The sequence below is a fragment of the Megascapheus bottae genome, chromosome 19 (assembly GCF_031878675.1).
Source record: "Megascapheus bottae isolate mThoBot1 chromosome 19, mThoBot2.hap1, whole genome shotgun sequence".
Classification (NCBI taxonomy): domain Eukaryota; kingdom Metazoa; phylum Chordata; class Mammalia; order Rodentia; family Geomyidae; genus Megascapheus; species Megascapheus bottae.
In genome coordinates, this window is record NC_143527.1 from 32,709,584 (window position 1) to 32,733,453 (window position 23,870).

The window sequence follows — 23,870 nt, forward strand, 5'->3', positions numbered from 1 at the left end:
CATATGTTTAAATTTGTCATTGTGTGTGTGTGTGTGTGTGTGTGTGTGTGCATGCATGCATGTGTGTGTGTGTGTGTGAGCATAAATGCAATTGGAGAGTATAAGCAGTTCATATCTTTCTAGTTCATATCTTTCCTAACAAAGACCAAATTCTCCCTCTTCCATGACTCACCTGTACAGCAAGGACAATGAGTATAGAAGAGACAGGTTTAACTGTTTAAGAACTAATGACCTACAATAGTGACAAATCACTTGCCCCTCTTATCCCATTTGTTAGCTACAGACGTCTTTGCCACAAGCTTCCAGGGAAAGAAGACCAGGGTAAATAATCTATAATTACAGTAGAGTACATGAAGATGGATTGGTAAAGGGGAGTTTTATCTGTTGGTATTAAAGATGTTTTTCCTTTGATTTTACTGATGAATAAATATGTGCTGGATGAATAAATACAGACAGTGTGTTTTGGGGCAGGCTATACAATTAGAAATGTTCCCAACATGAGAATCTGAAGTAAGAGGTGAAAGACTGTCTCAAGAGTAGAATGAGCTCAACAGCTGATGGGGTGGAGCATGGAGCCCAGCCAATGACCCTGGAGTCCTCATTCCACAGGCCAGTGGTCTGGAAACCAGGGTAATGAGATAATCAGCTCAGTCTTTGAACAACCAAACTCAACAACTTATTGCTCTCTCCCCTTTCTTTTCTCTGTTCTCTCAAGGATCTGCTTTCTGCTCAGGCAAGCCTCCATGCAAACAGTTCAAGGATGCGGAGCTTAAAAATAGAAACACATTTCCCATACAGACAAAAAGAAGGGTTCAAGCTAAACTTTAAGGTGGTTGCAGGCTAATTAGCATGTGGGCAGCTTCCTCATCTTGCACACAGGGAGATCTTATCTTTCTAGGGAAAAGAAATGAGAGGTGAGAGGTGGGAGAGTTGATTGGGTGCCAAGCCTTAAATATAACACCACCAGGAGAAATAGGAAAGGTCAAAGAAATAACCGGTGCACATTCCAGAGACTGAATGAAAGCTTGTATCACTGAATTAACTTTTCAACCAACCAATCAAAAGTGTTCGTCAGGACCCATGTTCTCATTTTTTTTTCTTGCTTACCTTGACAACATTTTTTGACTCTTTCAAATACTAACAGCTTTGGCTGAACTGCACTTTAAGGAGCTTGACAAAAAGTAGAAAACCAATAGCACAGGTACGTGCCATACGCACATGCATAGCTTGCCTCACAATTCTTACAACCTCCCACAATTAACACCATTATTTTTAACCATAAGTTGCATAGCTAATGCCCTCTAAGCAGATCATGTGCATTACTCTGCATTAACACTGTCATGATCTATGCTGTACTGGAATTGACTGAGCCAGGAAGTTTACATTTGAACACAAGGTCAAGTGCATTCAAGTGATGCCAGACATTACAGCATAATGCTTAGGTGTGGAAAGTGTAGCTACGGCATGTAAGAAAACATGAGTGACACTAATGTAACAGAGAGGGAAGAGCTGGTGAACAATGCAGCATAATAACCCTGCCTCCAGAATTCTTCTTCCAAGCTAGCTTCATAATTGGTGTCCATCTTTGAATAGCAATCTTGGACTTACATCTAATTAGACATTTCTCACACAGATACACTTCTCTGTTTCCTTCTCTTCCCTCTTTGCCTAAAATTTCTGTTGCCAACAGCAGTGTGTGCCTTTTTAGGATCACCATAAATGGATGCAAGAAAGTAAACCAGTTGGAGCCTAAGAGTAAAAGGAAAACATAACCTAGAGATGGTGAAAAAAATTACATGTTTTGAGGATTATTTGTGCCCAGTCTCTCATCCAACATTTACCAAATAGAATGTGAAGGCTTGGGAAATGAAGTAAGTCAGATTCAGGGAAACAAAGGTTGCAGCTTTCCTCATTTGCAGTAGACAAAATTTACCTATAAATCTGTAAGTAAGCACTTTGGGTGTAAGTAGTTACAAATGAATGAACTGAAGATTCTATAATCTTTTAGAAAGGTTAAGTCAAAGCCCAATAAAATGAGCACTGGGAAATGAGTGCATACAAAAGAGAGGGATGGGGCTGTGGGAAGAGGGGTGGGTAGATGGAAAGGGAACAAGGGGATTCAGGCAAGCATTCATTGTATATATACCAGGAAATTGAGAAAAGCAAGGGAGGAGATGGTTGGAAGTAAGGTGATCTAATGATCAAGATGCTTTGCATTCCTAAGCTGCTTTGTTCAATGGTACCTTCTTTGTACAACTTCTTAAATTTTTTTAAAATACTTTAAAAATAATTCTGCTGATGGAATTTATCTGTGGCCTGTACTTGCTAGAATCTCCTATCATTCTGCCAAAAGTACTTTTCCGGCCTTCCTGTGTGATAGTCCACTTTCATTTCATTCTTCTTTTGATTTCCATTTTCTTCACTTACTATATTTGATTCCTTGTTTACTTAACCTCCAATGCAGATGGATTCTTAGAGAAAGAAAAGCTGGGTGCCAGTGGCTCATGCTTGTAATCCTAGCCACTCAGGAGGCTGAGCTCTGAGGATCAAAGCAGCCCAGGCACTAAAGTTCGTGAGACTCTTATTCCAATTAACCACCAGAAAACCAAATGTGGGGCTGTGGCTCAAGTGGTAGAGTGGTAGCCATGAGCTGAAGAGTTCAGGGACAGAGCCCAGACATCCCTTGGAATGAAGGGAAAAGGTTTCTAAAAGATCACTTGGGTAGGACCATGAAGGATAGTAGGAGAATTGCTAAAATGTTGATTTTTTTTTCTGATAAGCACTGACTATTTGTTGTGGCTAGTGAATTAACTAAAAATAGGAGAGAAGCTTGATATCCTTGCCTCCATTTTGTATATGCCATTGCTTTAAGCCATTGTCTATGCTTTCACTTTACAATCACTTTGTAATCTGGTTAAGGGCAAGACTAATTGATAACATTTTTATGACAAGGACCAAAATTGTCTCCAAGGAACAATACACCCTCTCTGGTCTAGCCTGACTAGTTATGGCAAAGTTGGTACCTTTGGAATGTCTCTAGGAACAAGGACTGAAATAAGAGTCAGTGAGGATGTCTCGAACTGTGCAATAATTATACACATTTCTATCCTCTGGCTCCAGTTCTTTGTCTATAAAACCCAAAGTTCATTTCTGTACCCTGGAAGACAGCTGAAGATGTACTGTACTGCAGTGAGCTATTTTCCTGTGGCATGTTCTCGCATGTAATAAAAAAAATCTCCCCTCTCTGCCCTTTGTCTCTATTTGTTGTGTAAGGGAGAATTCTAGAACTGACCGGTAGAACTCCTGAAACTTGGTCATAGGGCCTACAAGTCTAGTTTTGACAAGTTTAGGGGCACTATGAACTACAAGAAGGAAAGGTTTATTGTTCCCAGGAGTAGCTGAGACTGTCAAACAGGTGCCTAATTTCCATGTCAGTTCTCTGAGAGGTAGAGTGGAGTTTGTTATAACAGAGGTAGTGGCAGTTGGTTACTCAATACCATGTTTATGTCTTTCATTGTATGGAAGTAACAGGGTCTTGAATTTTCATTAATGATGGATTCTTTAGCATTTGGAGCAATATTTCCAGTTCAAGCTTTTCTCTGCTTATTTAGAGATAGAAATCTCACTGATTCCTCTGTCCAGCTAGTTTTGAATTTCCAGTCCTCATATCTCAGCTCCTGAGTAGTTAGGATTATAGACACGAGCTACTAGCTCCTTCTTGTACTTTTAAGTGTCTTCACTAGAAGTTCTCTTTGAGATCTTTTAGTTCCAGATTCTTTGAAAATTGTACTGGACATTGAAAATTGTACTATTGCCTGGCTCTGGCCTTTAGAAATAACAACTAAAATACCCAGTTCTTCTATGTATTGATACATAGCTGAGCTTAAATAAAAAAGAAAGAAAAACAGATGACTGAAGCAATGAAGAATCTTCAAGATAAGAGGCATATGCTGATAGAAGGATGGCATGACATCCCAAAGCTGAGACTGGATAACTGGATTATGGCTGGAGTTATGAGCTATAATAGTTAAAAGAACTGGACATGGAGCTTTGTGCCCACACATTAAGAATAGAAAGAAACAAATGTAAAAACAAGAGATAAGGAAAGTAAGAGGAGGGAGTTAAAAAAGTACTCTCAAAATGTGCAATAATAATAATTAAAAAGGAAATAGAAAAGAATGTCTCCGATTTAAAATCAAAGCTGAGAACTCAGGGCAAAGGACAATATTTCATGGCAGAAAACAGGAATTAAAGCATTTAGAACAGCACCAATAGTAAGTAAATTAACTTCAGTTGTATATTTTTGAATGTCCTCCTGTCATTTGAATTATCTGTGCAGAAACAGTAGATTATTGGAGCAAATGTGTAACAGTAATGCTAATAACAAGAAGAGGGTACAATGCTATACTGACAGATAGTTGTTTTAGCATAACTGTAATGACAACGTGCTTCAGAATATTAATTGAACTGTTCTGTGTATCCACAATACTTAAAATTTAAATACCTTTCCAATGGACATTGAGTAGCTGGGAAAGACATCTAGCCAGGTGTTTGATTGTTGGTTTCTCTGGGCATTTAATTTTGCTAACATTTTTTGAAAGAAAATGTGAAATTCATTAGATTCTTCTCAATTGAAGGGACACAAGGAAGACCACAGGAAGATTTCATTTCCCAATGAAGTTTACAGGTATGGAAAATATTATTCTTCTACCTCACAATCCAATAGTACATTTGAAAATATTTCCACAAACACAAAAAATTCTATAAAATGTCAGCTATGAAAGTATGCAAATAAATAAATAAGCAAACCAACACATCATACAGCAATAATACAACAGCAGACCAAGGCATGAAGCATCTTTGTGACCCTCCCAAACATAGAGAATAGAGATGTTTGAACAGAGGTCTGCCTCAGCTTATTTCCCTCCTTTATTCTATGAGGATGTTGAGGTCTAAGAAGACCAATCACTCAAGAAAATCCCAGCCACTGGACAAGTGCAATGCCTTCGGCTGAGGCACAGTCTCATGACAAATGACATCATAGCATCTGAATAAGAGACAGGCATTAAGAGCCCTGGGTTAGAAGGTTACACAAGCAGTCACAAGGAAAGTATAGAGGTTTCTTCTAGCTTGAACATTTAGTGTCACTCCTCTCAAATGAGCAGGGTAATTTTATTCCCCACGTTTCCCTCAGTGTCATCCATTCTGTGTGTCTTTCCTTGGTGCCTAATTCTGGCTTGAGTAGGGTCATCGTATTGAGCCATCCATGTTCATCCATGGAAAAATGAAGAAAATGAGAAATTTGATGAACTTGTTAGGCAGATGTTTCAGCACTTGAATCATATCTCCAGCCATTTTTTTGCTTTTGTTATTTTTGAGGAAGGGGCTTGCTTTATGCTAGGATCAGACTTGAGTATAATCCTTCTACTTGTATTTGCCCTATAACTTGGACAACACACATTCATTGTATACATTTATATAAAGTATTTCTTTATTTAAAAATAATGTTTATACAGTGAATTCCAAGTGAAATTGTATGATGAGTGAGCAAAGCATGCTAGTACTTGAAGCCGAACCCCCCACCCCCCATACCTCCCTCCTTCACAGACTCCTTTCTGAAAGTGTAGAGAGGAGGCCACCCTGAGCATTGCATGTTACATGCAGGCTCCTTATCCTTATTCAGGGCACAATATCAACATTTATTTTTGCACGGTGACAAGTTTCAACTGACTGCTGAGAGCAAGGAAATAGTTCCATAACTCAGAATTTTTACTCACCCCAGAACCCAGTTCATGAATCAATAGGAAATCCTGTGTTCCTGGGGAGATAAATGCCTCTAGAAACTCTTAGGAAAGAATCTAGGAGGTAGGTCTTGGGGAACTGGGGGAAGAGCTAAGTAATCATGCCTCGATGATTTCTGATTAAAACGGGCTTACCTGTGATTACCGGCTGTATCTATTAGCAACCAAGGTTTCCTTGGGAAATTGTCACACAAATGTTCAGATTCTGGGAGAAGCCCGCTGCTTTGTCAAATAACAAAGCCTTCCTTTACTCTCTGGGTCAAAGAAAAGAGATGGAAGTTTCTCTTGTCAGAATGCCACCTACCATGAGTAGCCTGAGGCTTGAGTAAATGAGAGTAAGGCAAGGAGGGGTTCTGACAACATGACAATTGCAAAAGTCTGTTTTGAGCTGAATTGCATTGTTTACTAAAGACTGTAATTGTTCTTCATAAGAGCATGTTTTATTATAGCTATTAGGGCACACCTAACATTTGCCAAGGTAAGTTTTCAGAATTATCTCCCAGTCATCATCAGCTGTAGCTGGACACTGTGAATGACTGCATGTTACAGCCATAGTGTGCCATTCACCTTTGATCTCTTGTTCTTTGGAACAAACAGAAAGCAAGACTCAGAGCTAGGAGTGACTGAGCTGAGCAAAGATAGACAAAACGGCATGGGTTTCCATATTTAGATGGCAATGTATTTTGATGTCTAAGTCACTGCTTGCTGCAGGAATTCATCTGTCAAGGGAGACTGTTGTTCTTAGACTTTAACTTTTTCTGCTCCCCACAGGATGCGGACAAAGTGAATGTGCTCCGAAAGGACTGATTTTCATCACTACTTTAGAGGCTTGTTTGTTCCAGATCCTGTTCTGAGGTTCAATGCGAGGGACTTGCAAATTGCTACCCATAATGCACACCTAACCTTCCAAAAGCTAATTTTTTAATCATTTCTGGGTTAGGATAAAGGATTTTGTTAATGTCAAGAAAATTTAAAGTGAAAATTCTTTCCTGCTGAGTAACAGTATTCATTGAAAACCCAAAGGAGAGTCTCCTCCCTACTTAGACATTCAGTGCAGGCCAAGCACAGCAGAGATAAAAAAATTGAAATTCTTGTAGAATATAATTCTTTTAGAACACACACACACACACACACACTATTTTTTTCTTTTGCTCATTCAAAAAGACTTGTGAAAAGTGAACACACTCTGCATAGGCTAAAGGAATACAAACTGATGAAGAAGTTACTCCTTCAACCACAGAACTCAAGTCATGTTTGCATAGTATATTATCAGAGATTTGCAAAGAGGTGGGAAATAAATGGAAGGTGTAGGTCTGGAAAAATTCTGAAGTTCTATAGAACTACAAGCTCCACTAATATTTTCATACTGCCGACAAGAAGAAAGAGAGAGAACTGAACTGAAAACTATCTAGTCACCTTCTACATGGTATGGGACACAGTGTTATTCACAGTTAACAATGGTTATTTGTATATATTTTAGAAAGAATAATAGCAAATATTTACGTAAACTAAGTATAATTTTTGCCAGTCATGGGGCTTGAACTCAGGGCCTGAGCACTAGAGCTCTGCCACTTGAGCCACAGCACCACTTCTGGCTTTTTCTGTGTGTGTGGTACAGCAGAATCAATCATCTTTGGGCATGCTAGGCAAGCACTCTACCACTAGGCCAAATTCCTAGCCTCCAGTACCATTTTTATAAATTTATAATCTGTTATTTGATTTTTTTACAGACTTATGAGGCAGGTAGGGCAGCTGAACCCACTCTTGCTCTAGGCAAGGAACTAGTCCTCTGAGGGTTAACACTGAAGAGGGTTTGCCAATGTTCGTATGACCCATCAAATTCCTGGGGACCTACAACAGCTTCAGTAACAACAAAGCTGAATCATTCCTCATCTCTTTGCCACCTGTATAATGAAAATAAGGAATAGCCACCAGTCTACTGCAAAGGCTTACTGAAAATAAGCCAACAATATCTTAATGAGAGGTAGTGGTTGAGGTGCAGGTTTTTTTTTTTTTGGTTGTAACAAAAATATTTTATTTCAGCCATAGTTTTTTTTTAAGATTTTATTAACATTGATTTTTTACACCATATTTCAAATGCCATTCAGTCATAGTTTTAAGGTTCTGGTGGACCCATGGTTTGGGGCCTCTGTTGCTGGTGCCAAATGGCAAGGACAGGGAGCACATAGCAGAGGAAAAAGGTAGTCTCCTGAGTCAGGACGCAGAAATAAGAACAAGAAGAAGCTGGACTCCCTCGAAATCCACACTCCCCAAATCCTAAAGATCTTTCACCACTACATCTACTGAAACGAATGATATGTCTTCATGCCATCCTAGAGAACAAATGTTTGATAGAAGGTCTTCTGGGTGACAATGGAGATGCAAACCATAGCACATTTCATGTTGAAATAATTTGTCTGGGAATATTGGGTTCAAGATGTCATTAAAATGAACTTGCTGAGGCCCTACTCATAGCTATCAAGAGTGGAGATCTGAGCATGGGGTTGAAACCAGTCTGGGAATGAAAGTCTGGAAGACTCATCTCCAATTGGTGACCAAGAACAAAACAAAAAGCCAAAAGTGGAGCTTGACACACGTGGTAGAATACCGCTTTGATCACAAAGGAAGAAACAGAAAAACAGCTCAGGGACAGCATCCAAGCTACAAGTTCAAGTCCCATGTCTGGCACAAAACAACAACAACAACAACAAAGAAATTAACTTAGCCTGTTTGTTTTTGCCTTTACAAATATAACCATTGTCATTTATAATTTCAGAAGCAATTCACATTATATTCCTACAGGGTAGCAAGATCCTAGGATTTTACAACTACCACATCAGTAACATTTTCCAATTAGGTTGGATTTAAAACAAAGAACCTATAAATATATTGAAGTGCAGCAGTATTTTTGCCTTATAATAAGAAATGCTTGGTGACTTTGATCAGTAGCTAAAGTTCACTGAGGAGCTTTAGAGATACCCTACAAGGTCAAAGTCACTAACCTTTCCGGGATTCAGGAAGGGGTTTCTTCCTAAGAGCAAACATCATCTGCCTTGACTTACATGGTTATGTTAACCATATGAAGTACAGTTTTTAAAAAATGTATTAGAATGAGGTTTTTGTGGGAAAGTAAAATGTATAAATGTTATAGAGAGTTACAATAGTAGTTGGTAGTTTATTATGGAGTTCAATATTTCAAAGCAATTTCATCTATAATTTTCAATTCTATTAAATTTATTCATTAGGCCTTTATTTACAACCATAAATATGGAACAGTAGCAATGAGAGAAATGCGAAAGGACAATTCTTTTAAGGCCATAGGTCTACCAGTGTTTAGTATGGCAGAATTTTCTAAGTTTTTACTACACACTTTTTAAAATTAATTAATTAATTAATTTATTTATTTTGCCAGTCCTGGGGACTGAACTCAGGGCCTGAGCACTGTCCTTGGGCTTTCCTCAAGGTTAGTGTTCTACCATTTGAGCCACAGAACCAGTTCTGGCCTTTTCTATGTTTGTGGTACAAAGGAATCGAACCCGGGTCTTCATGCATGCTAGACAAGCACTCTACCTCTAGGCCAAACTCCCGGCCCACTACACATTTTTTAATTTATTATTATCTTCTATTCACTTATTTTGCAGTAGAAGTTACAGGAAAGTTTATGAGGAAAGAAATATATTTTCAATAGACTATCTCTAGAGAGATTGTGATTGACAGCTTTAGTTGTGTTTTGGAATCATCTGTTATTTTACAATATCCTTTTGTACAAATGATTTTTTTCCCCTTTAATTCTCTGCCCCAAATCATGTTTTCATATATCTTTCCTACTTGTTGGGTTTTTCTTTTTTCTTCCAACTTGTATTTTAAAAATATAGACAGAATTGGTCTTGTCTAATAAAATATCCTTAGTAAACAGAAATGAAGAAATCTTAAACTGCCTTTTGTTTTTGTTTTTGTTTTTGTTTTTTTGATGTGTGGCTTGTCGTGGGCACTATCCCTCAGCTCTTCAGCTCAAGGCTTCTACTCTACCATTTGAGCCACAGGGGTACTTCCACTTTCCTGGTGGTTAATTAGAGATAAGAGTCTCACAGACTTTAGTGCCCCAGCTGCCTTTGAACCATGATCCTCAGATCTCAGCCTCCTAAGTAGCTAAGATTACAGGAATGGCCACTGCTGTCCAGCCTTAAACTACTTCTTTATGCAACAACAGTTGCTGAAGATGTTAACACATATGTTTTTGCACATGCTCAACTTTTTTGTTTGGGCATGCTAAGATTTAAATGCACATAGGAAAGTGTACTCAGAAACAACAATCAAGCTGGATATTGGAGAATCATGCCTGCAATCTGAGCTACTCAGAGGAATGAGTGAAGACCAGATGTTACTTTTTCTTCCCTGTGTTAACTGCCTATGTGGTCAGAACAGCTTTTAAAGGAAACATTTGTTTAATTTGTTCATATTGATGTTATGAGCTTAGAGAGAATTAAACATAGTAGTATTTTTTCTTCTGTGATAGCTTATTGTACACATTTTTAACTTAAACTTGAAAATTAAAGCTCTCAGAAAATAATGGATTGCTTTGATAACACAATCTAGATATTTCTAAAGTTGAACAGTTCCTGAGGAGCAGGATCTGGCCTTAAACAATTGATTGACATTTGGAGTTCAGGAGCAGAGATTTCTCACTGGAATGATTCCATAGAATCTAGGACTTTCACTAACTTTATGACCTTGAATGAAAGGGTAGCTTTAGGGGCTTCTATAATGTTTCTTATCTATGATACATCGGATACTTTAAGATCTAAGAGAGAAATGAGGGGCAAAAGTTCTAACATATCATACTCAGGAATGTACTCCCTGAAGGGTCCTAAATGTACACTTTTGAAAATATGGAACGTACACTTAATTTGAATGATGACATCTGTGATTCAAAATACATCTGGCCTTCCAGAAAACATCTGGGTCCAGAAAGCTGAGCTGGTGAAGGCTGAATACATTCTAGCTGGGAGATAATTGGTCTCAGAAGTAAAGGTTTTGAATGTGCAGCTATTCAACATTATTTCAAGGAGTGTCTCTGGAGAAAGATTGATCTTGACATGCCATTCTTTTTTTGTGTGTGGTGTCCTCTGACTGTGCATGCAGACAATGACAGTCAGCGAGGGAGCTGGAAAGAAAAGCTACCAGAATGTCTGCAGGAGACTTGTTCCTGTGGCACACAGACTGCAAGTTGATCAAGATGTTTGGCTTTTTGTTTTGGCCAGTCTTCAAAGACATCCGTGATTCTGGGAGCAGAGGAGGACTATTTGAAGAGGCACCCAATGTTTTAGGGAAAATGGTGAACATTCAGCTACTCACTCCTTCGTGTCAATGGTTCTCAATTCAAGCTTTTAGAAACCCTGGGAAATGGTCTATTATCAGCATTAGATGTCTGATGTTTTTAAGAATATGTTTTGTGCCCAGACACGATTATTCACAGTGACATTGGGGATATTGATTTTAAACATTAACCAGTAGTTTAATTAAAGCTATTCATTTAAAACCTGTGTTTTCCCCCTCAACTTGTAAATCTTCAGCTCAAGGGTAGTGCTCTACCACTTTGAACCACAGAGCCACTTCTGGTTTTCTGGTAGCTAATTAGAGATGAGTCTCATGGACTTTTGTGCCTAGGCTGGCTTTGAATTGTGGTCCTCAAAGCTCTGCCTCCTGAGTAGCTAGGATTACAGGCATGAGTCATCAGCTTGTGGCTTATAGTACAGGGAAATGTTGATGCTTAGCATCATGTATAAACTTTAATTGGTAACTACCTTCAAATTTTTTTAATGTGTTTGTAGATTTAATATGATTAAGTTTCTTTGAAGTATTACCAAACTCACTCACCTTATCAAGTAATTCTTAGATTAATACATTTTCTTCATGAATAAAGTGAATCTTAATTTCCTAAAAATCAGCAGTTCTCAATGAGTGGTTATTCAACCAGAAGCAGTATCATTACTTGAGAATTTATTAGAAATGCAAATCTTCTACCATAGAGATCACCTCTACCAGAAAAGATTTCTTAGCAAGTTCTGTGTTAGCTAACTTTCCAGATAATTGATACAGGTTAAGGTCTAAGAACCAGTGCTTAGTGTCTACTATAATATACAAACTTAAAAGTTTCAAGCTAATGGATGAACATAATCATTTTATTCACTGTATATACATGATAATGGCACCAGGTAATTTGAAGAGATAGGTGGGGATTGGAGAGATGTGGAAAATGATGCAAGAGTTGACACTGATCAAGATATATTGTAGTTACAAACTGACACAATGAATAGAAACTTCTCTGTTCAACTACTTAAAGATAATGACAATTTTATATGAATAATAAAAATTTTAAAAGGCAATATTACAAATCTAAGTATGTCCCTCAATTATACATTTTTCATAATAAGCCTTGTTAGATACCCTAAGATATCAAATCCTCTTACTTATTTTCAATACCTAAAACATGTTATATGTATGATTTTGAACTAATAGAAAATTATGAATGTAAAAAGGTATATGATTTTCTTAATTTTCCCTAAAGAACTCATCCTCTAATAAAACAAAGGTGGTATTTTCTATCAAGGGAATTCAATTTAAATTATCTTTTTTAACTGACCTGAGACTTGAGTTGTGTTAGGTCTATAAGTGGTGACAGGAAAGTAATTCCTTTTTTAGTTACTGCGCCCAGAGAACCCCAAATTCCTCATAAGATGTAGTTACTTTAGTTCACCATCTACGGTATGTCATGTCTCATTCCTTGATCACCTAGGAAATGAAAGTCCACAGCCTTCACTCAGCTAAGTTGCTTGCCAACTATTGTTAGCCAGTTTCCTATTTGCTTATATTCTGAATTCATTTCTAATTCTTTTTTAATAGGATGACATCTAAGTTCCATACGCAAAACACCACTCAATTGAATTTAGACCTTCAAAAGTTATTTCCATGACAATTCATGAAGGGGTCTGTGAAACTCTGTGCGTAACATTTGGTGAGTGATTTATAAATATTTGATTCTGTGCTTACACCTTAAATAATTTCTCAGTTTAATGAAGATACTACTCTGCTTATAATATATGACATTTTCAAGCATCCCTGACTTTAGTTAGTTTTTCTGTCACTACTTATTATTTTTTCTCTGAGTGTTAAAATATAGCTGTAGAGAATTCTTTACAAAATAATTTTCTATTAAAATAGTCTTCTGTTAAAAGCCAAACTATAGGCAAATAGAAGGACAGGTTATTTATGTAAAATGCATCTAATCAATTGTCTTACTACTTATGACTCCAAAACAACAACATATTTTCAGCCAAAATGAAGCACACAGGACACAGAGAAGATAAGTAGAAAGTGAATTTTTGTACATTATGCTAGCCTCATATTCATACTGCCAGTAGAATTATCAAGAGCATATATTTGTTTATTTATTTTTGTTGGTCATGGGGCTTGAACTCTGGGCCTGGGTGCTGTCCCTGAGCTCTTTTGCTTAAGGCTAGCTCTCTATCACTTTGAAACACAGTGCCACTTCCGGTTTTGAGTGTTTAATTCGAGATAAAAGTCTCACCAGGACTTTTCTGCCCCTCCTGGCTTCTAACCACAATCCTCAGAACTCAGCTTCCTGTAATCTCGGATTACAAATGGATTTTCTAAAGGAATTTTGTCATTTTAATTCTACCTAGCTTGAGTCATTTCCTTTCTCTTTATATACCAGCAAATTGGGTTCAATACCACCACAGTCACTCTTAAAGGCCATTTCTCACCAGTGTAATTCAAATACTCCTCTAAATGGTCCCCTTCATCTATCCTCACCCTCCATATGTCAACAAATCCTCACTCCTCATTTATACTGCCTTCTTAATGATCTCACAGAACTTGCCAGGTCAAGTCACTTTTGACTAAATCCTCCAGTGCCTTCCCATCTCATTCTCAGGAAGAGTTTACATTGGCCCTAAGGTCCAATAGGATGTGACTTTCCTTCTTTGTAATGGTCTTACACTTCTTTCCTCAAATCACACTGACCTGAGTATATAATGAACCAGGAGACTAGGCCTCAGATGTTTTACATTTAAACTTTCCTGTTTGAATGCTCTGAGAATATACTCAACTTTCAAACTTATCTCCTTCAAGGCTTTGCTCAAATATTACTTCATGAGTCTCCTTCCACCTGTGTATTTGAAATAGCAGTGTCCACCTGTGCCATGCCTCCTCACCTTTACCTACAACCATTCTCTACTGTCCCATTTCTCTTAACATTGTGACATTTTTAATGACTTTCCTTGTGTAATCTATGTTCTTTGAGAGTCATTTAGTTTGGTTTCTTTTTCCTTACTCATATCCCTTGGCCTTGCAATAGACCTTGGGCCTTCAACAGACCTTGCAATAGTCAACATTCAATAAGAAAGAGTTGGATGAGATAAGAGTTTAATTTATTTTTAAAACACAATTGATTATTGATCTCCACTCTCTTCCTTTGACAATCTCAAAGTCTACCTCTGGAAATTTGAATGTATCTTCCACTAGATATGCTGTACAGCTACTGTAGATGGCTTTAGGGACTATCCAAGGCTGGGTTAAAAGCAGAGTGTGATGTCAGAGTTCATTGGGTTGATGGGATAGAGTGCCTTCCTATAATTCCATCTGCTATGCAAAATGTTACCAAAAATAATTGCTTCTCCAGGGCTGTCTCAGATTGCTATCCCTACCCCTGCGTCAATTACTTTGCTTATGTTATCCATCAGAAATAGAGATGGAAGATCCTAGCTCTTGTTTATTTCTCCTAGGAGAATAGATGTAGATTATATGGTTATACTCAAATACATCAAGAGCATATTTAATAAATCAGGATTTATAATCTATGTTAGACAAAACCTATTTATTGTCTGGGGTAGGATTGTCCATTGTTTTCTCAGCTCCACATCGCCTCCTCTATCCAGCTAGGGATGGAGGTCAGCAAAATGCACTTTTCCAGAGTTTCTTTCCCAGCTGTCTTCCTGGTGTACAGCTCTATGTGAGTGATTCAGGTGGTCTCTCTCCTTCACAGAAAGGGCAGTCACCTCAGGTGTGTTAGTGTTCAGAAACTTGTACCCCAAAATATGGCACCCTGGTATGCTGAGTAATTTAAAACCCCACCAAGCGACAGCAGATAGTGGGAGAAACTTTCTTCTGGTATTTCTTTACCTGCCTTGAGACTGGACATACAAAACAGAGCACAGTTGCCTCTGTGTCCCTCCCACTCCCTGACATCTTACTGCACGTGACACACACAAAAATGTGGATTATAACTCTACCCAAACATTTTTTTTAATCACAAGACACTGTCTATTTCTTAGGTCCCTTCAAATGCTAATTTTTGTTTCCTTGCATCTCACCTAAAATCAATCACCACACCTCTAAATTGTGTCTCTCTCTGCCACACCCCATTTTCATTTCCTCGGTGAAAGAGTATTAAAGATTCAACAACTTAGTTCTTCGAATTCTCATATTTGTATGACAACTGTGCTTATGTATATTCACAATTTTTGCTAGATTCTCTGTCTATTGCTAGTTTATCTCAGCCAACACAACTACTGAACCTGAGGAGGCAATGTCTGAACTTGTCAAAAGTGTTACCAGAGGATATGAGTTCTAGTATCCTTGTGAGATTGTGGCTCCTACTTTTCTACTTAGCTGTGGTATGGTTCTATCAAACTAGCCTCTATGTAGGCTTATCCAACCAGGGGATTCAGTATCTACTTTTTAACATTCCTCCCTTCAATCTCAGCAATTCTTACTCTTTTACAACGATGGGTTGTATTCTTCACAATCTCTGTTGTAGCCATAAAGGAAGTACAAATCAAAACAACACTGAGATTCCATCTTACTCCATGAAAATTGGGCATCACCACAAATACAAACAACAACACATGCTGGCAGGGATATAAAAGAGGGATACACTCTATTGCACTGTTAGTGGGAATGGAAAGTGTACAACGATGGAAGGCTGTTTGAAGATTCCACAAAAAACTAAATACAGAACTAACCTATGATCAACCAACACCACTCTTGGACTTTTGTCCAAAAAAATTACAAGTCAGGATATGGTAAAGGCATCATGTTTATTGCTACACTTTTTACCCTAGCTCAGGGATGGCAATAGCCCAGGTGCCCTTCAATGGATCAATGGATCAATGATCAAGAAAATGTGGTTCATATATACAATGGAATTTTACTTATCTACCAGGAAGAGTGATGTCATTTGCAGAGAAATTGATGGACCTGGAAAGAACTGTGTTAAGTGAGGAAATTTACTTATCAGAGAGGCAAAAGAGGCATTAGTTGGATCTAAATGATAAATATAAATATGTATGTATAAATACATTCAGGGTCATATGTATATAAACACAAACACTTAAACTAAAATAGGGCCCATGAAGGGGAAGATTTTAACAGTGTAACTCTTTTCAACAACTGACTTGTAGTCTAACAAAATGAATATCGTAAAGGTGGAACATGTGGTGTTGGAATGGGGGGGGGTGAGGGCAAGTAGACAAATGGAGAGAGGAAGGATCAACAAATGCAGTCATAATACTCCATGTACGTATGTGAAAATAGAGCAAAATAACTTGAGGGGACCAGAGGGGTTGGAAGAGACAGAATTGCCAAGGGAGTGACATTGATCAAGATGCATTGTATTCACAAACTGACAAACTGAATTGAAACCAAGTTGTATAACATCCTAAGAATTGAAAACATTAATAAAGGAGAAAAAGAAACCCTCTCTGTTTTAAACGTATGGAATTATACTTCCTTTCCTGACTGCATGTTGAGTCAATATCTTAATCTTAAACCTAGGGATTTTGGGTCTTCCCTCTGCTTTCCCAAGTAGGGGGTATGTCTTTATAATGTGGTTCTTGTTCTCCAAAATCAAGAAATCACCAAGAGAACCTTAGGAAATATCTTACATAAGAAGCAATGAGGTGTGGAAATAAATGGAAAGCAATCAAAGAACGAGTGAAGGCTACTTATTCTGAGCTTGTTACAATAAGGTAATTAACCACTATAACGTGTTTTGGCAGAGACCCAAAAGTAGGACCCAGAATGGGAAAGCTTCATGATGGAAACAAATGGAGACTTCAGATTTCCTCTGCTTGCAGCCACTGGCAAGGGGAAGGGTCAGGTGGGTGAATCAGAAGTGGGCTTTCCTATGTGACTGACAAGTAGTACATATTTGTTTTCCTCTGATTTGGTCCCCAGTAGAAAGTTGGGCTGTGTCCTGGCAATTTTAGCCAACTGTTACAAAAGTTACTGATAACTGCCTGACTTTTTGTAAGTCTGACCTGTAGTTTTGGCTTTTGGTTCATTATGTTGATATTTATAATTAAGTGACTATCTTCCTTAGTTGTTTAATGAAGAATGTTTTTAAAAAAATCACTTAAAAATATCCCCAAGAATGGTGACAACTGCTGTTAGCACACAGACATGTTGTATGGCATGGTAGCTGTTCATGACTGCCTTTACATGACATCGTTACAAACCCACACCAACAATTCTCCTTACATGATGCAATAATAAATGGAAATAGATCTATGGTGAGCATAAGCATTCAGCTCTATGTACAGTTCAAGATTACATCATTTTTAGCTGAGAAATCAAGACAAAGTAAACAGGATTTTCAAGATGGCCATACCCAATGAAACCAAAAGAAAGTGTCAGGAGAAAAGCCCCAAAGTATGAGTCCCAGGCACCTCTTCATAGGTACACAAAATAATATACAGAATGTAAAGATAAGGAAACATAGACTCCTCTTTAATATGTCTTATTATTAGTTGACTATATTTTGGAGGTGCCTCATATACAGAGTTTACATGAACACACGAGGGAGGATGGGAGGAGAGCACAGAATCAGTGGAAAGTAGGTGACAAAGTACAGTAATGGGCCCATAAGAGGCGCTAGACATTGATGAAGCAGGAGTAAGCAGTGCAAGGGCTGTGATAGGAGGGAGAGAATGACAGAAAAAGAGGGAACAACCGATACTGTAGCAAAATGGAAGAAATGTACATAACAACTGACCTGGAAGTAATGGTTTTATTGTCAATATTCGAAGAGTTAAACTTTTGTTTCCTTTGTAGAAGTTTCTGTGTTTTTCAACATTTATAAGTTTTGTAGAACAGAACCATAATGCCTAATAGCATGAAAGTAAAAAAAAAGAATGATTGTGACTTTAGCTAAATATAACTCTATCACAGTGAAATATATGTAACTACTTAATCTCAGTAAAGAAATTTTAGGTAAAAAAAAGAATTAAAAAATACAATATATTTCCTGCTTTAAAAAAATCCATCAGTTTTACAACTGATATTCTATTTCTTTTTTTTCTCATTTTATTTTTTATTATCGAGGTAATGTATAGAGGGGCTACAGTTATATTCGCCAGATAGTGGTGCATTACTTCTTACACATTGATACTCCTTATGTTTTTGTCCCCATTTCCCTCCCCCAACCTCTAATATTCTGTTTCTTCAAGCCTGTTTTTGGTTTTCTCATGAATTCACTTAGTATCATGGATAAAGCACAGGAGAAAAAAAACATGACAGCAATATTAATCCACACCCACTGGCTTTGGCAAAAGTCTGAAAAGAAATATAAACAGAGGCTGTTGTTGACATTGCAAAACTGCCATTTGATCTTTCTTTCTTTCTTTCTTTCTTTCTTTCTTTCTTTCTTTCTTTCTTCCTTCCTTCCTTTCTTTCTTTCTTTCTTTCTTTCTTTCTTTCTTTCTTTCTTTCTTTCTTTCTTTCTTTTTATCTGTGTCATTATATGATCTAGATTGTCTTTACTTTGCAGACAACAGCAACTTCTGGATCCAGGATCCCTTTCTATTGACAAGTACTATTGATTCTTTAACATTCTATTCTGCTGGCTGTCTGCTCTTCCCACTCACTGTCTTTGGAAACCATGATAGAGTGCTGTCTCAAGTGTTTTGGCAGTTCTCATATTTCTCCCTTTTTGAGGACAAAGAAAGGTTTCTGCCATTTGATATCGTTGAAGCATGAGCAGAAGGCTCAAAGGAGACCCAGGAGAGGTGCAGGGAACATGATTCCCAGCTGCTCCCTTCATGATGCAGTCCCTGGAAACTCAGTCTAATACCACTGGCATCTCAGCATGAGGTCCATGAAATCTGCATCTGAAGATGTCACACTTTACAGGAATGCATTTAGTTTCTGTTTTCAGAGTGTGTGATTAACATAGATTTTTTACCATCAGAGCTAGAGTTGCACAGGACTCAAGGTGACAGAGTGGTGCCCACACAAGCAATTACAGGTTTCTCCATCCACAAGCTCTGTGCATTATTCAGCATGTGTTAGTGAGGTTGAACTGGTAGACTACTCTGAAATGAGGCTTTGAATTGAGTGATCATCTCCTCTTCTCTTTCTTTCTTTCCTTCCTTCCTTCCTCTTTCTCTCTCTCTCTTTCTTTCTTTCTCTCTCTCTCTCCTTTCTTTCTCTCTCTCTCTCCTTTCTTTCTTTCTTTTCTTCTTTCTTTCTTTCTTTCCTTCTTTCTTTCTTTCTTCTGTGCAGATTCTGCAACTTGAACATAGGGCGATAAGAGTCTCATGAACCTTGCTTGGGCTGGCTTTGAACCTGATTCTCAGAGTTCAGCCTCTTGAATATGTAAGATTACAGGTACTGGGCTCACCTCCATTTTACAAAGCTGTAATTCAAGTTAGTAATTTTAGGAATGTTCTTAATTCAGAGCCATTTTACTATGAATCATCATTCCTTTTCCACATGAATCATAGTTGCTATAACTTTATTTATGTGAGGAAATTTCATCTATTACTCATTGAAACACTTTTAGTTCAAAGGTCTTTTTTTGATGTTTTGATCCATATATATATATATATATTAATTTGATTAAGCCTCCTCATCCATAAAGCACAGAAGAACCCTTTGATTTGGGGATCCCACTGTGACCTCTGGGGTAGCTTTTGCCTTTTCCCCTTCTGGATGTCTCTCCATCTTTACCTTAAATTACAAAGGAGGAGTGAGGTCAGAGCTGATACCAAGGCAGCTCAGCTGTTCTTCAGAGCATGTGGCAGAATACTCAGGCAGCCAAGTTCCCTATGATCAGAGACCAGAAGACCCGTTTAAACTGGAAAGTGCCAAAGCTTCATTGGGCTATTTCAAAGTTCAAGCAGCTTTAATGCTAATCCTCTTAGCATATTAGGCCAAGTGGGCTCAAATTCCAGCAAGGTGGTGGTACAAAGAAAGGCCTCCTTGGCTTTCATTTACTTTTGTCTGCTAGGTGGGGTGCCGGTCCCCTCTCTCAGGCGCTCTTCTCACCAGCCTGTTCTGCCCCAAGGTGATTCAGATTGTTTGAAGGCCAAACTGCTTAGGCTGACATATTAAAAGATTTTATATATCACTACTTCCCAAAGTCTTGGAACACTTGCCTTATGTTGGCTCAGTGATAGACTTTTTTTTTCCTTTACCTCTCCTTCTGTAAAGGGATAATATCTTGGCTGTCGACAAGGTAAGTATCTCCAGTGTGAATGTTTAATGAAAATGAAGTCAGCATGCCATTTATTTTGTTTTCTAATAAACACGTGGTTCAGCAATAGTCTTACTACTGTGGAGACTTTTTGCCTCAACTTTTAAGCTTCTTTTCTGTACTCACAGTGAATTTCTCCAAGCATCACTCTTCTTATGCTAAATTAATTACATAAAGCACAAAGAATGCAAAGTTGGAAAGAAATGATGCGTTTAAAATAATCCCTGAGAACTTCTTTCAAGCCTCTCAATAACTGAGGTATATTCGTATATTACAGAACCAGTATAAGTTCTGTAATATAGATTTCAGACTTCTAAATATGCCTCAGATGTTGTGAATAATATTAGAAAAAGGTACCCTTTATTGATAGAATAGAAGCATTCATGTGAGTGAAGAGTTAGACTAATGGGACAATAGAAAACAGAACAAACGAAAAGCTAGTTGGTTAAAAACTAGTAGTATCTTGTAAAAACAACAAAATACTTCATAAGTCAATAGAAAAATTCTTCAACTTCCAAACACACTTGCATAATTAACAATGAGTCTTGATCCCTCTGATATTAATATAAGTCTAAAAGGTAGACATGTGGAAAAATTGGTACATTTCTATCTAGAGAAAGAAATAGATACCAGACATAGTTCAGTGGAAAGGTCCTTCGCCTAGAGTTAGATGAGTTCTTGTCACAGCTCCACAATATGGGGTGGTGGGAAGTTGTCCTTATGACTGTAAAATGAGACTAATAATACCTTGTTCAAAGTTGACATTAAAACACTTAATGGTGGCATATGGTTGAAAAATATTACCATCAATTTTAGGATTTAACATGCATTTATTAAGAATATAATAATCATTGTGATTATTATAACAAAGAGTGCTGACTATGGAGTTAGACTGTTGGATTCAACTCATATTCACCATCTATCTACAACTTCTAGAACCAAAGGAAACATATTTAATAGATTTGATTTTTCTCAGTTATAAAATTCAGATAACATTTGTAATTAACCCATTAAGTAGTACTTGAGGAGTTAAAAACTAGCAAATAAGAGCTTCCTATCATTACTGTTTTTTTCCATCTTTAGAATGATACTGGGCTGGAGGCATGGATCAAGTGGTAGAGCACTAGCGCACCAAAACAAACCAAGTAAGAGTGTAATATCCTGAGTACCACCCACAAAAATATATGCATAAAGATAGCTCATCACCCAGGACATTCATGATAATCTTAATATTCAGTGATTTTTAAACCATATTTTTTTCAATTAACTTCCACAAACTTATTTTCACATGTGTTTATCATATGTACAAATCATAGATATTGCTACTTTGTGTATGCTCTAAAATATATTCAATGTGTTCTATTAGATTCATGAAATAAATCATAAATTCATTGTACCATGTGTTTTGCCATTCTTATGCTTTTTATTTGTCATCATATTTCTGTGTTCATCTTGCAAATGCATAGAAGCTACTTACTTTCTGTTGCATTCTCTATTCCTCTATAAGCATGTTTTGTTTTTATGTTCTTCTTTTGATATCCTTTTAAGTGCTTGAACTTTTGTTTTTCCTTTAAAGCTGTGGTTAATATCTTTAGATATATGCCTTTGTGTACTCCTAGGAAGTTTTCTGAGAAATGTACACTTAGAAACAGGGTGACCTATTTGGAGAATATAAGAAGTCTCAATGTCATTCATTAGCACCAAATGGAGCATCTCATCAAGTATGTTTTGGCTAGTTTAAGTAAATTTATAGCAAACAATTTGTCTGTTTTCTCATTGGAGATGCCTACTTTTTTCTGGAATTCCTTACATATTCAAATTCTGGCTCCTTCGCCAGCTCTGACATGGAAAAGCAATGTAGTGTTGCCATTTTCCTCAAAATAATTAGGTGCAATATGAATATTGGCTTTTCATTCACCAACTTTGGGACTCTGTACAATTTCCCAGACAGTTTCATTTCCGCATCTTGAAGATGATGTAGGAGTAGGAGTCTCCTCACAGAGAGATTGAGGATTACGTAAAACAACTCATTTGTGCAGAATGTACAAAGGCTTCAGTTAATTTCATAAATGTTTCTTTTTATTGCTGCTTTTATTGCTTTGTTCTAATTTTACCCTCATTCAAGGTTCTTATTCTCCCTTATAGATTCTTTTGTGTTCTTTGGAACAGGGATCCATTTTTAGAAATTTTGTTTTTGTGTGTCTCCAAGAGCTAGTCTGTATAGAAGATGTTTATGTTAATGTTAAGGTATTACAGTTTATGTTAAGATGTAAATATTTATAGAAGTAGGGGAATGGGGAATTGCTTGGTGATATAGCCCTTGATTAGGACATGTGAGCATCTGGGATCAATTCTAAGCACAGAAATAAAGTTAACCAAAGAATGAGTAGATGTTCACTGCATCATAACATATACAACTGCCTCTCATTACCCAAGTTCCCTTCCATTTTCTTAAGATAGAGTTATCTCACCAGAATGGAAGGATACTTTCTTATATTGTCTCCTATGTAATTAAATCAATAAAGGTGCCTCTTTCAGGATTTTAGAATAGACCAACTTTAAATATATAGTTTCTTATGCATTAAATTTTTTTCTTGAACAGATGTAACTGTGTTCTGTGAAATACAATTGTCCACAAATTTAAGCATGTACTCCCAATTCTATTGCATAAGTGAATTATTGAAGTTTAGTTATCTTTAGGGTATAGAAATAGGAAGACACTGGTGATCTCTGCATAAGGCCCACAGAGATCCACTCAGAGCCTTGAGTGAATTGTAGGTAGACTTAAGGTCAGCCATGCAATCCCTGACTTACTGGTCAGTTCTCTTTGTGTCTTAAAAATTTTAAATATTCAGATGATCACAGAAAATGAATTCGTTTTATTACTCTGAATTCATATGAAAAATGTGCTCACAATGGTGGCAATTCCTTTCATTTGACACTGAGCTTCAACTTTGATAATAATCAATAAAAGGTTTATGATTGGACAAAATGTGAATTGCTCACAACTATTGTTTATTCATTTTCAAAGAACTGAGAAATTGACAGAAGTAATAAAAATGGGACAAGAGAAGTGACACTGAATGGTAATTCTGTTTATGTAACACATCAAAACCTAGCAGGAGGTTTAACTCTATTTCACTTAGGAAAGTCCTAAAGCCAAAAGCAGAAAAAAAAAATCTGTTCGTTGACCTTGTTTTCAAGTGGTCATTTAGAGTGATCAAGAAACACTGACGCAAAATCATGTGCCAGGAACCCATTTGCATTTCCTTGAAGAATATGAGTTGTGTTCTTTCCTGATGGTTAAAAATTCTGAAACTCTCCCATAAGTTTGCTTCTTCAGTTGTCTAATGGAATGGATGTCTTGTGAAATTGTCTTAAAAGGAGAGTGTATCCTTTTCATGTACACAGCAGTATATAATTCTGACAATGTATTTTACCTTGTTATTAATGTGCCATTCACTATTGGATAAGTAGCAAATATACTGGGAGTTCTTTGCCTAAAGGAAAGCTAA

General features: G+C 37.2%; 2 long non-coding RNA genes across 3 annotated transcripts; both read left to right on the top strand.

Annotated features, from left to right (window-relative positions):
• Positions 1-3,336: 3,336 nt before the first annotated feature.
• On the top strand, positions 3,337-6,919 carry LOC150049806 (uncharacterized). Of its 2 annotated transcripts, none has more exons than XR_016538888.1 (3): positions 3,337-3,415; positions 4,638-4,687; positions 6,573-6,919. It is a non-coding gene; the product is annotated as an uncharacterized LOC150049806 (long non-coding RNA). The 2 variants fall into 2 exon arrangements; XR_016538889.1 differs by lacking the exon at positions 3,337-3,415 and adding an exon at positions 3,766-4,274.
• A 235-nt stretch (positions 6,920-7,154) lies between these two features.
• Positions 7,155-21,623, top strand: LOC150049807 (uncharacterized). The gene is made up of 6 exons (XR_016538890.1): positions 7,155-7,227; positions 12,705-12,816; positions 15,944-16,098; positions 16,880-16,980; positions 20,484-20,613; positions 21,439-21,623. It is a non-coding gene; the product is annotated as an uncharacterized LOC150049807 (long non-coding RNA).
• The last annotated feature ends 2,247 nt before the right edge of the window (positions 21,624-23,870 follow it).